This window comes from Hemitrygon akajei, chromosome 18, assembly GCF_048418815.1.
Source record: "Hemitrygon akajei chromosome 18, sHemAka1.3, whole genome shotgun sequence".
Taxonomy (NCBI): Eukaryota; Metazoa; Chordata; class Chondrichthyes; order Myliobatiformes; family Dasyatidae; genus Hemitrygon; species Hemitrygon akajei.
Window position 1 is genome coordinate 38,584,326 of NC_133141.1, and position 13,054 is coordinate 38,597,379.

Here is a 13,054-nt window from a genome sequence, read left to right on the forward strand (position 1 = left end):
ACTCAATCAAGTTAGTAAGACACAACTTGCCCTGTACAAAGTCATGCTGGCTGTCCCTAATTAGGCCATAGTTTTCCAAGTGCTCATAAATCCTATTTTTCTCTACAGTAACCTTGCTACCACTGATGTGAGACTGATCCATGCTCTGTTCATCACCTTTACCCATAAGACTCCTGGCATTAAAATACACACACTTTCAACTATATGTCCTATTGTATCTATTACTTTGCTCCTGCCTGATTTTACTAGCCCTTACATCTACCTTCCTCTCCAACCTTCACGTTCCGAACTAATGCTCTGGTTCACATCCTCTAGTCCTTTCAATATTCAGTAGGCTTCAATGAGATCCCACCTCATTCTTTTAAAGTGCAATGTATGCAAACCCAGAGCCATCAAACTATATAACTTTCATTCCCAAGACTTCCAGATGTTCATAACATTTCCTTGAATGAAATTGCAGCATCCCCAATGACTCATGGAATCCTTGACCAACAATCTTTGAAAGTGGAGGAGTAGCTGGGATGATATGAGAACTAAATACATTAGAATCAGGAACACACATAAACCCGGCATAAACAGAAGGACCAGCAACTTCAGACTTTTCAACAGCTGGAACAGGATATACCCTATAGGACATGCAGGCAGTTTGTGAGGTAGTGTACTCCTTTTGCCACTAACTTGGTGTCAGCACTCCCCAGGCATGGCTCTGAGGTTCCAAATGCCATTCCATCTGGTCTTACTCCATTTTGAAAAATCCATGGACTACTGGCTCCCTGTAAGAAGTAAGGCTCCATTAGGTCACTCAATAGCCAATAGCACTAGCCAACAATTTTTTTCAAAAATGTTGTTTCCTCAGAATTTTTTTTTTGCTTATTATAGACTGTTTGAAGCTGAAAACACATAATTTCAGACTACTTGTAACATGAGAATTTGCAGAAGCAAGAAATTAACTGTTGTGAATATAACGTGTTTAATTGGATAATGGTGCTGACGCTTTGCAGTAGTTCAACTAAGCCAAAAATGTTTTGTTGATGATTTTCATTTGTACTCCGTGTCTGAGGCTTCTCACTTACAAGTGGCATGCAAACGTTTGGGCACCCCAAGAGATTTGAGCTCTCAGATAACTTTTACCAAGGTCTCAGACCTTAATTAGCTTGTTAGGGTTATGGCTTGTTCACAGTCATCGTTAGGAAAGGCCAGGTGATGCAAATTTCAAAGCTTTATAAATACCCTGACTCCTCAAACCTTGTCTCAACAGTCAGCAGCTATGGGCTCCTCTAAGCAGCTGCCTAGCACTCTGAAAATTAAAATACATGATGCCCACAAAGCAGGAGAAGGCTATAAGAAGATAGCAAAGGGTTTTCAGGTAGCCGTTTCTTCAGTTCGTAATGTAATTAAGAAATGGCAGTTAAGAGGAACGGTGGAAGTCAAGTTGAGGTCTGGAAGACCAAGAAAATTTTCTGAGAGAACTGCTCATAGGATTGCTAGAAAGGCAAATCAAAACCCCCGTTTAACTGCAAAAGACTTTCAGGAAGATTTAGCAGACTCTGGAGTGGTGGTGCACTGTTCTACTGTGCAGTGACACCTGCACAAATATGACCTTCATGGAAGAGTCATCAGAAGAAAACCTTTCCTGCGTCCTCACCACAATATTCAGCGTCAGAAGTTTGCAAAGGAACCTCTAAACAAGCCCGATGCAGTTTGGAAACAAGTCCCATAGACTGATGAAGTTAAAATAGAATTTTTTGGCCGCAATGAGCAAAGGTATGTTTGGAGAAAAAAGGGTGCAGTATTTCATGTAAAGAACACCTCTCCAAATGTTAAGCACAGGGGTGGATCGATCATGCTTTGGGCTTATGTTGCAGCCAGTGGCACGGGGAACATTTCACTGGTAGAGGGAAGAATGAATTAAATTAAATACCAGCAAATTCTGGAAGCAAACATCACACTGTCTGTAAAAAAAAAAGGCTGAAGATGAAAAGAGGATGGCTTCAACAATAGGATAATGATCCTAAACACAGCTCAAAATCCACAATGGACTACCTCAAGAGGTGCAAACTGAAGGTTTTGCCATGGCCTTCACAGTCCCCTGACCTAAACATCATCGAAAATCTGTGGATAGACCTCAAAAGAGCAGTGCATGCAAGACGGCCCAAGAATCTCACAGAACTAGAAGCCTTTTGCAAGGAAGAATGGGCGAAAATCCCCCAAACAAAAATTGAAAGACTCTTAGGTGGCTACAGAAAGCATTTACAAACTGTGATACTTGCCAAAGGGGGTGTTACTAAGTACTGACCGTGCAGAGTGCCCAAACCTTTGCTTCGGGCCCTTTTCCTTTTTTGTTATTTTGAAACTGTAAAAGATGGAAATAAAAAAGTAATCTTGCTGAAAACATTAAAGAAATATGTCATCTTTAACTTTATGCCTTTTGGAAATCAGGTCATCTTTTACTCGCTTAGCTATTCACAGTAACAGAAATTTTGACCAGAGGTGCCCAAACTTTTGCATGCCACTGTAAGTGTCCAACCATAATCAGCCAGCACTGATGGCTTCCAGTTGCCCTGATACCGTTTCTCTATGACTGCAATTTCCTGCTGAAACCTTTCACCATGCTCGTCACTGACAGCACCAAGATTTGCAGGGAAGAAGTCTAAATGGGAATGCAGAAAATGAATCTTTAGTGACATGTTGCACTTCATGGTTTTGTATGCTTGAAGCATGTTGTCAACCAGCTGCATGTAGTCTGGTGCTCTGTAGTTAGAAGAAAATTTTCAACAACATCCTTGAATGCCTCCCATGCAATTTTCTCCTGTTCCTCTAGAAGTTCTTCAAATTGCTTGCCATTGATGACCTGTTGGATTTGTGGACCAATAAAAAGCCTTCCTTAATCTTGGCATCAGTTTTACTGACTTGAATTATGAATTGAAATAACAAATATAGGCGTCTTCAAAAAAATGGTGTGTGAGAGCAATATTTCATGGTGATTTTTATGATCAGCAGCCCAAAATCCATCAGATACATCCAAAATTATCTAGGAAACAAAACCTTTGTTGTCCAGTCTGGGAGGAAGAATTTGGGTGTTCTTCCTCCTTCTCTTGCATCTGATCTGGGGTCTTATTTTTCCACAAGATGCATTAATCTTTCCATTATCTCACATAGATCACTTCATAGCATATTAGTTCTTTTAAAAGAACAAGACTGATTTGTCTTTAACAGCTTAAGCTCTTTCAAATCTGCACAATGCTGTTCCAAGTTTACCTCTGCATTTAGCAGTGAGAAAAGCTTCAAATATATAACTAAAATATAAAATTGTAAAGCTTGGTATATCCTCAAACATATTAAATTATAAGTATTGATAATGGAATAAAACACATCAGGCACAAACAGGCCTTCAATAAAGTTAATGGTCAGCGGGAGGGGGAGTAGTGAGTCAGTCAGGTAGAGTAAAGCTTTGCATTGTATTTTATAGTGTTAATAACTTCAGAAGGACAAAAGAGATTGCAGATGCTAATTCTGGAACAAAAAAAAATAGAAGGGTGGAAGAATTCAAAAGTGTGAAGCAGCATCAATGGAGGCAAAAGGTGCAAGTCAAATTTTCAGGTCAAGACTAAAGTAAAGTAAAGCAGGGTCTCAACCTGAAATATCAAGTTGTACGTTTGGCTTTCATGGATGCTACTTGATCCACAATCTTCCAACCTCCTGTTTCATGTTCCAGAATCCACATCTGCAGTCTTTTTTGTCTAATAATTACATGCCTCATTGTCATGCTAGACTAATCAGATAATACAGAATGTCAAATCATTAGCACATTGCCAAGATCAGGTGCTTCACGCTGCCAAAGATCATATGGCTATACCAAATGCAAACCATGCATTTGGACAGAAGAGCGAACAATTAAAAGTACAACAGATCACAAAAATTGGCCAGTGCAGTGGAGTGGGTTTGACTTAAGCCTTTCAACCCAGGGACATGAATTAAAATTTGTTCTAAAATTCCTAGGAAATTTTCCAAATTGATTTTGATCTAGTCTTAAGGGGAAATATAATACTGGCTTTATCTCAGTTTGTTGATCCACTTGATTTCTCTATAGCTTTAAAATCCTGAACTATTTTTAATACCAACTCTCTTCCCATATATATTAAGGCTAGGCTACTTCTTCACAACCAGTTAGAATATTTATAATTGGTACTTTTAATGAAGATGAGCAAGTCCCAAATCATTTTTATAAAATTAACTTTAATTAGCATATGTTAAATATGTGAAACAATGATACAAGTAGAGTTAGTAATAATAAATAGATTGGGAACAGCCATTCAGTGTGTCAAAAGTGAGAATAAATGAGTGCTTGAATTTTTCTACATACTGAATGATACGCCTCAACAGTGCAGACTTAGGAAGGATTGCAACAAAACCCTGATGGTTCTCTACTAAGTTCAGAAAAAAAGGTTACCTTTATCTGAGTGAGTTCCATTGGACAGAGAGGGCAACAGCAAAAGGAAGAAAATAAATGTACCCTAAGGGAGGGAAACATGAAGCAGCACTACAAAATGTAGGTCAAAAAATACACTTTCAAAGCAGATTATTTTCCAAGCAGTATTTACAAAAACATTTTTCCAGAGAACTAATGGTCTGCAATTTGTAATAAGAATTGATGTGAAGAGAAAGAGATCCAACAGCAATGTCTAGATTATTTACATGCATCATAATACACCGTTATTGCAATTATTGATTTATTGCTTCCTGAATGCATTGTTGTAGCCTGCACCAAGCAATCTGTTCAGAATCAATGAAATTACACAAATGCATATTATCACTTCAATAATTACAGCCTCACAGATGAGGTGTACCTAATTTTATGATGAATGTTTGGCCTTTGTTACTCAACAGCTGCTCAGGTCTTGAAAAGCAAATAACATGCATGTTGACTGAAACAAATGAAAAATTCTGTGTTCTTCAGAAAAATTAACCTTGTTTGTGAAGTTTTATTTTTCTATCTTAAATATGTCTATGTCCCAAGCCTTGTTTTAATTTCTGTAAAATATTTTAAAAGTATTTAGAAATGGGAGCTTTTTGCTTGGTGGTTTATAGTGTTAGAATTATTCAGTCTGATTGGTTAGTCAGCCAGTTTCACTATATCATTGTTGCTGGATGCCACAGGTGCCCCAAAGGTGGCTCCTGCTTCCAACAGATGTCCAAGAAAGGGAAATCGATACTCAGACATGTTTCTACGTGGTCAGTGACAGCTGTTTTCACATTGCTGCTGGGCAATTGCTTTTGCTTTTTCCAAGCTTCAAATTTCAATTTTCTATCATAAATACATGACAGCAAGGAATAGATTAACAACCCTCTTCTAAACGTTTGGACCTTCTGAAACAACACACTCTGCAGAAAATATCATGGTGCCGCTTGACAATTGAGAGCTTTAGCCTTTGCCTTCCACTTTTGCAAATGATATTGACAACCATTCACCTGTAATTTCTCACATAATGTCTATGAAGTGAAATGCTTTCTCATTGCAATGGTCCTAAATGTACTGCAAGTTATTTAAAAATATTGTACCCCCTTTTCAGATCAAATACTTTGAAGCAAACAATACTGAAGAGATGCTCCCCTTCAGGTGAGAAGTTAAAACTGAGACATCATCTGACCTTTTTGTTTCTTCAAAAAGATGATTATGTCAGAAAAAAGACACCACTTACTCTCTCTCACCCCTTTCCCACTGCTCTGGTCAGTGTTCATCTCTCAATCAATTAACTCCAAAACAAATTGCTTTGTAATTGTCCGTGGAAACTTCCTGTGAACAAATCGGCTGTCATGTTCCAATATAACCACAATAACTACACTTTCAATACTCTCTGGCACATTCTGATAGGTATAATTTAATGTACAGTTGTGCTTTTTATTTCCTAATGTCTTGTTCCCTCCTTTATCCTAACTTATATTGTATTATTATCAATGCACCTGCTTGGCGCTAACAACTTGGAATACATTCCACTGGAAATACTAAATACAACTGAAAATCAAAACACTGCAGTACTTGGAAGCTGACATGTTTTTACATTAGAAGCTGTTTTCAATGCCAACTTCTTAAAGCGAAGTTCCCATGGCAGCCAATTTATATTAAGCTGCCCCTCTGACATGCCCACTCCCACTGTCCTTTTTTACCAGCAATCTGCATTTTCATACCACTGATTCATGCTGATATTAGTGAACAATCAAACAGAAATCTAAAGCTGTAGTTTTAAACACTAACAAACAAAATTTTAAATTATTGTAAGTGCACAATCATGGATTATAAATAGGGCCATTTCAGAGCACTGGGAGCCAACCATAGCAGAGAATGAGTACAAAGCCACTTTGCTATACATATTGTATGTTATAAATTAGACAGCCTTAAGCAATGTCCATTATACCCAATACTCATGGTGACAATGAATTACGATCTATCCAATAATAGTTACTGTACAGGAAGAGCACATTACAATGTGATTTCAGCAAAGCATATCACAAAATCTTTGATGTCCTCATTTATTAATTCAAAGCACAACCTTTTTCAGTGGAAGAGATTCTCCTGGTCATACATGTCCATCCATCTGAAGGGATTCAATTAAAGTATGTATTTGCACATTTTCAAGTCATTTATGAAAGTTACAAAAGTCACTTTATCAAACAACCGTAATTGCTTCTTTAGATGACGGCATTTCACCAAAGAGACAAAGATGAGCCTTCAGCAGTTTCCAAGTCTTTTCTAAATGACCAGCTTGGAGCATTGAGGAGAAAAATATGTCAGTGTCTGCAGCCTCTGACCAAAGCTGTGTAAATCTTCCACACCACATTGACCAGACAATGGGAGCAGCTCTGATTAATGGGCCATTACTCTTAATTTAAAAGCTGGGAATGAGATCTATCTATACAGTTACTGATAGGTCTCATAAAAAGAGGACTGTCAGATCCCGATCTTTGGCAATGCCTCACCGAAGATAACAGGAAGAAACAAAAAATACTGTGCCCTATAACCAGTCCATCCCAGCAACCTGTTCCGCTAATTTTGAAGCAACATTCTCCCCGCCAAAAAAAAAGCCATATATCAACTAGCCTCCTTGCACAATGTGAGCTGCAAGGCAAAGAGATAGTTCGAGAGCACAGATAATGGGATCAAACGAAACACAGTTTACAGCCAGTATCAAATAAATCACTGTTGACAGGCTTTCTCATTAAGAGAATTAAGAAAAACAGTAATTTCACTGGACTTCATCCATCATCATGCCGTAATTCCAACTGAAAGATAAGGTGCATACTTTCAGCTAAACTTCTCTCAGGGCATTTTCATTAGCAATTGTGAACAACTCAGTCAAACAGCATACTTACATGGAAGAAGAGACAGAATGGCAGTGGTGGGGGTAGGATGAAAAAGGCATGATTACAAGTTACTTATAACATAGGTAATACAAAGAACTTGAATTAACACGTTGTGCCTAATATCCGAATCCAATGACCATAAGTGGATCAAGGTAATGCAATCAAAACAGTCAATTAAAAATCCGAACTAAATTAATTCCTAAGCATAGAAGATTTAAATTAGCAAAGGGGAGATTTAGCCTTTTGTCAGGCACATAGTAAATGACCAATAAATGCAATAGACTTCTTGGCAGATTAGTCACTATTACAACCTTGGAGTTAAATGAGAAATAATTAGGGAGCTTATTGCAAGTTTGTTGGGGGAGGGGGGAGAGGGGAAAAGAGTCTGTGCTCACTTTGGATCAGATAAGACAACCGTCCTGATTAGCAATTACCTTGTGATGAAAGAGTGCTGATGGAGCAACAGGATGGACACAATGGCCCTTCAAAGAACTTTTCCCAACACACTGCACAGTGAAGTGTTAAAATGCATACAATGAAGTTACTTTAAATGTAAAATATTTTTATCCATGCAAATGTCTTGATTTGTAAGGTGAAATGGGAATAATAATCAGGTGAATTGATGAGCAAATTGTGTTGCAGAGAAACTACAAGAGAAGCAATTGAAAGTATAAAGAGCAAAGAAGGGAAAATAGTCAAATTGAATCTACTGCCTACAAATTAATTCACCGTTCACCCATCACCCCCTTTATTCACTAAGCATACTGACTCAAGCTCAGTCAGTGTACAGATTTTAACTTTTTTTCCTTAAGATTCATAACCCCACATGGCCTCTCCCTCCTCATCACTCTTTGTAGCTTACAACTTTCCAATTTTCTGTAATTCTCCAACTTTAGCCTCCTACATTGCCTAATTGTAACTGTCCAGCCATTAACAGCTGCACTTTCAATTGCTTGATCCCCCTCATTTGAGGCTCAATAAATCCTGCTTCTTTGATCATCTGAATTAGTATCTCCTCATGTGGCTCAGTGTCAAATTTTTGATTCAAAACACTCCTACTAACCACCTTGAAATGTTTTAGTAATTTAAAGGGTGTCCTATAATATGAAAATGATTAAGCCATGGAAGACAATATGGATTCAAACAGTCAGGCGAAGTTCCATTTATTTTATTCAGAGATACAATGCAAAATAAGCCCTTCTGTCCCTTTGAGCCACACTGCCCAGTAAACCCCAACAACCCTGATTTAACCCTAAATTGTGGGATAATTTACAATGACCAATTAACCTACCCGGCATGTCTTTGGAGGGAGAAAACTGGAGGAACCAGGACAGGTTCCTTACAGAGAATGTCAGGATTGAACTCCGGTGCCCTGACACCCTGAGCTGTATTGGTATTGCGCTAAGCGCTACACTGTCATGGTGGTCATGCAACACTTGGTCTAAGAAACTGGAGGAAAATGGTTACTCAGAGAGAGAGAAACTTTGGCCATGATGAAAAAAAGTATCGGTGAAAAATAGAGTCATCAAAACAAAAGAGATTAACATACTGAGAATAGAGAAAGGCAAAGTTTTTAAATTAATCAAAACTGTAATTTTTGAGTACAGCTGAATAGGAATTCAAATGGAGGGGCAAATTGATAGTACTCAGAGGGAGAAAAAAACAAAGATGAAGCAAATCCCATTGGACAGAATGCACTTAAATCAACTACACTCATTGCTTAAAGCCAACAGAAGTTCTGCACCAGTCATCTTCGTAATACCGGGCACGCCTATGTCCTTACCAAAGGTGGATCTAACCCAAACAGCTTGCAGAAAGAACAATGGCAATCTTAATGCCAATAAAGTAATCTCAAATTATACTCTTAATTTTAAAATGCAAAATGCATTGGATCTTGTATATCTTCAATAACTAACTATACATCTTATCACATTATATTTAGTTCTCTTAATCATAATTAAAATTAAATTCCTTTACATTTTTAATGTACCAGAAGGACAATTCAGTTTCACATTGGTATGTTAATTTAGCACAATAGTCTAGAGTTTTATTTCCTTCAGCTGCAAGATTATTTGTTGCTTTTACATGAACTGGAAAATCACCCACAAAAATGCTTACAGAAAGGTTCAGAAGAATTGTTTATTCCAACCACAGGAACAATTTGCAGTGTAGCAGGATTATTCTACTGCCTAACGATACAGAGAAAGGTTGAACAAGTTAGGTCTCTATTCATTGGAGCGTAGAAGGTTGAGGGGGGATTTGATCGAGGTATTTAAAATGTTGAGAGGGATAGATAGAGTTGACGTGAATAGGCTGTTTCCATTGAGAGTAGGGGAGATTCAAACATGAGGACATGATTTGAGAGTTAGGGGGCAAAAGTTTAAGGGAAACACGAGGGGGTATTTCTTTACTCAGAGAGTGATAGCTGTGTGGAATGAGCTTCCTGTAGAAGTAGTAGAGGCCAGTTCAGTTGTGTCATTTAAGGTAAAATTGGATAGGTATATGGACAGGAAAGGAGTGGAGGGTTATGGGCTGAGTGCGGGTAGGTGGGACTAGGTGAGATTAAGAGTTCGGCACGGACTAGGAGGGCCGGAATGGCCTGTTTCCGTGCTGTGATTGTTATATGGTTATATGATATTTTTTTCAAAAAAGCACAAAATGCTGGAGGAACTCAGTGGGTCAGGCAGCATCTGGAGAGGAAAATGAACAGGCAAATGTCAGGCTAAACCCTTCATCAGGACTGGAAAAGAGGGCAGAAGGCAGAATAAGAGTGGGGGGAAGAGGGGGGATCAATGTGAGAAGCTGGGAGTGATAGGTGGAAAAGACAAAGGGCTGAAGAAAGAGGAACCTGGATAGGGAAAAACAGTACACCAGGAAAGGAGGCAGGTGCCAGAGGGAGGAAAGTAAAGATGATGGGCAGGTCATGGGGTAGGGGAAAGAGAAAGGGTAACAAGGCCACAGAGATGAGAGAAAACTGCCGGCAGCAAGGGAGTGGGCCACAGAGGGGAGTGGTTGGAGAAATCAATGTTCATGCCATCAGGTTGGTGGCTACCAAGACTGATGCAGATTGGAGGATAGTACAGAAGTGTTCATTAAGTTATACATTGATTGCATAACTATAAGTGTGCATGCTAGCTCAGTGTCCAAATGTCTGGAACAATAATCTGCATGTCCAGAGAGGAAAAAAATACAAGAGGCTGTGTGACAGACGAACAACTGAACTGATTGTGAAACCTATAATAAAAATTAGGTCTATGCTTATTTTGCTCTTTTCTAAACCCTGACACTTCACAGTGCCAGTGATTGGTGTTCACTTCTCACCACTTTCTGTAAAGAATTTGTATCTTCTCCCCATGACTGCATGGGTTTCCTCTGGGTGCTCTAGCTTCCACCCACATCCCTAAGATGTATGGGTTAGTAAGTTGTGGACATGCTATGTTGGTGCCAGGCTGCTCCCAGCACATCCTTGGACTGTGCTGATCATTGAAGCAAGCAATGCATTTCACTGTATATTTCAATGTTTTGATGTACATTTGACATGGAAAGGTAATCTTTATTATAAAAAGCCAGCACAGCTGGGAGAGCTGCCTTGCCAGCTATGAAAGCTATCACTGTATTTCTCACTTTGGAAATTAAGGACATTTAAAAATGATTAAAATTGGAAATAAAAATTGATTAAAAATACTCAAATCACAAAAACATTAATACAAAGCAAAGTAATTCTGAAGTAACTTGCTTTCCCCTTTGCCACCCCATGCAATGACCTACAAAATCTCCATTGAAATCAATTAGGTTGTGTCTCATCAGATCAACCCCTAGTACAATACCAGAGGACCTCAGCATGATGTTATCCATCAATGGGCTCTACATACAAATAAAAGTTAGCTACTCTCTCCAAAATGAAAAATTAGCCTAAATTCATGCAACAGCTGGTTGGGAAAAGCAAACTCAATTACTATTATTGCTCAAGGAAAAAAATAACATTTTTAAGTGAGGAAAATAAATTAATCCAACATGACCAATCTTTAGAGTTTCCACTTTAAACAATTAAAAAGTATGTCCTGGAATGACTGGCCTCTATCCATCATTTTTCCTCTCTCAGCCAACTTTTCTCTCTTGATAATATTTTAAGATTGTTTTCCTGTGAAAAGTTATTCCAAAAGCATTTCAACAGTTTATACCATGCAAATTTTGTGTCAGTTTGGAAGAGTAAAGGTTGTGTAACTGTCAGGAAAAACATGCATCAAGTGGCTGTAGATAAAATCCATAAATGCTAGAAGATTCCAGTACACATAACATTGGAAATACAGGCAAAGGCATCTGTTATTCATCTTCATCTCAAAATGCAATAAGCCAGTGAAAATGGTCATCTCCAAAAAGATACCGAGAGATTAGAGAGAATTTTCCAGTCAAAATTGTTAAATGGGTCATTTTCTTGGATTTTAATACACTAAACACCTTATTTTCATGAGCTAAAATTCATGAAGAAAAATTGCCAGACAATTTTTACTGAACATTTTCATTGTCTTTTTTATTTTCTGCAATTTCACTGGCATAATTTTGCTCATAATAAATTCTTCATTTGTTGCTCTTTTATTCACATCTATCTTGAACCCTATACAAATGGATAAAGTAACCTCTTTTGGCAAACAAGGTGCACTATAACAGTTGCCAAATGTTCCCCAAAACATTGACCTTTAAAATATTACTAATAGATGAAATGTTGCTGTCGTCATAGAGACAAATAGCAGGAGATAGGTCATTCAGCCCACTGAGTCTAAGCTGACCATCACCCATATTTGTTCTCTCCATATTCTCATAGTCAAAGTTGAGTTTATTATCATATGCACAAGTACATATCTACACAGGTGCAATGAAAATTTACTTGCAGCAGCATCATGGGCACACAGCATCAGATAAGCAGTGTTCACAAGAAAAGTATATTTTAAACATAAATTATGTTTACAAGAATCTATTTACAAGAAATAGATTCCAACATCTACCTAAACCCTAGAGAAAATTGAGGCAACTGATCTCTCTGGCATTGTGAGGCCAGAGTTGTGCCACTGTAACAACCATAGCTGACTTAGTAAAAATGTCCAACTAGCCTGGATTTTAGTGTTCATCCAGCGGCTCCATAAGGAACTACTGGCATTTATCCTCATAGCTGTTGTCAACCTCTGAACTCTCATTCAAACACAAAAGCCCCGCATGTGCTGCCAATGACTTCCAGGCTGTGCTATAACACTCAGATCTTCGCAGAGAGCAAGAATTTGCTGGATTTCCCTGGCATTTACACAATGACCTGCTCCAGAATTCGCAAAAGGTTGATCTACAAGCCCATATTTAACAACCGAAATTGTGTAGCTGTGAGGAAGAAATGAAAGCACAAGTTCCTTTATATATATATATATATATATATAAATTATGCAATTACTGTAATTCTTTTAGTTTTCTGACAGCTTTGGTAAAAAGAAAAACTGGAGGCAGGACTTTGTTGCCAGAGTTCTTCACAGGAACTTTGAAGTGGACATTGTCAGAGTTATCCTTATCATCAAATTATATTATTCAAGGCCCCGGCCAACTCTGCTCCAGAATGGTCTTGACCAACAAGGCCATCGCTTCAGTTGCAGGCAAGAGGAGTGCACGGTATTGATGATCTCAGTTGTCCAAGTGGAGATGTCTCACCCAGCAA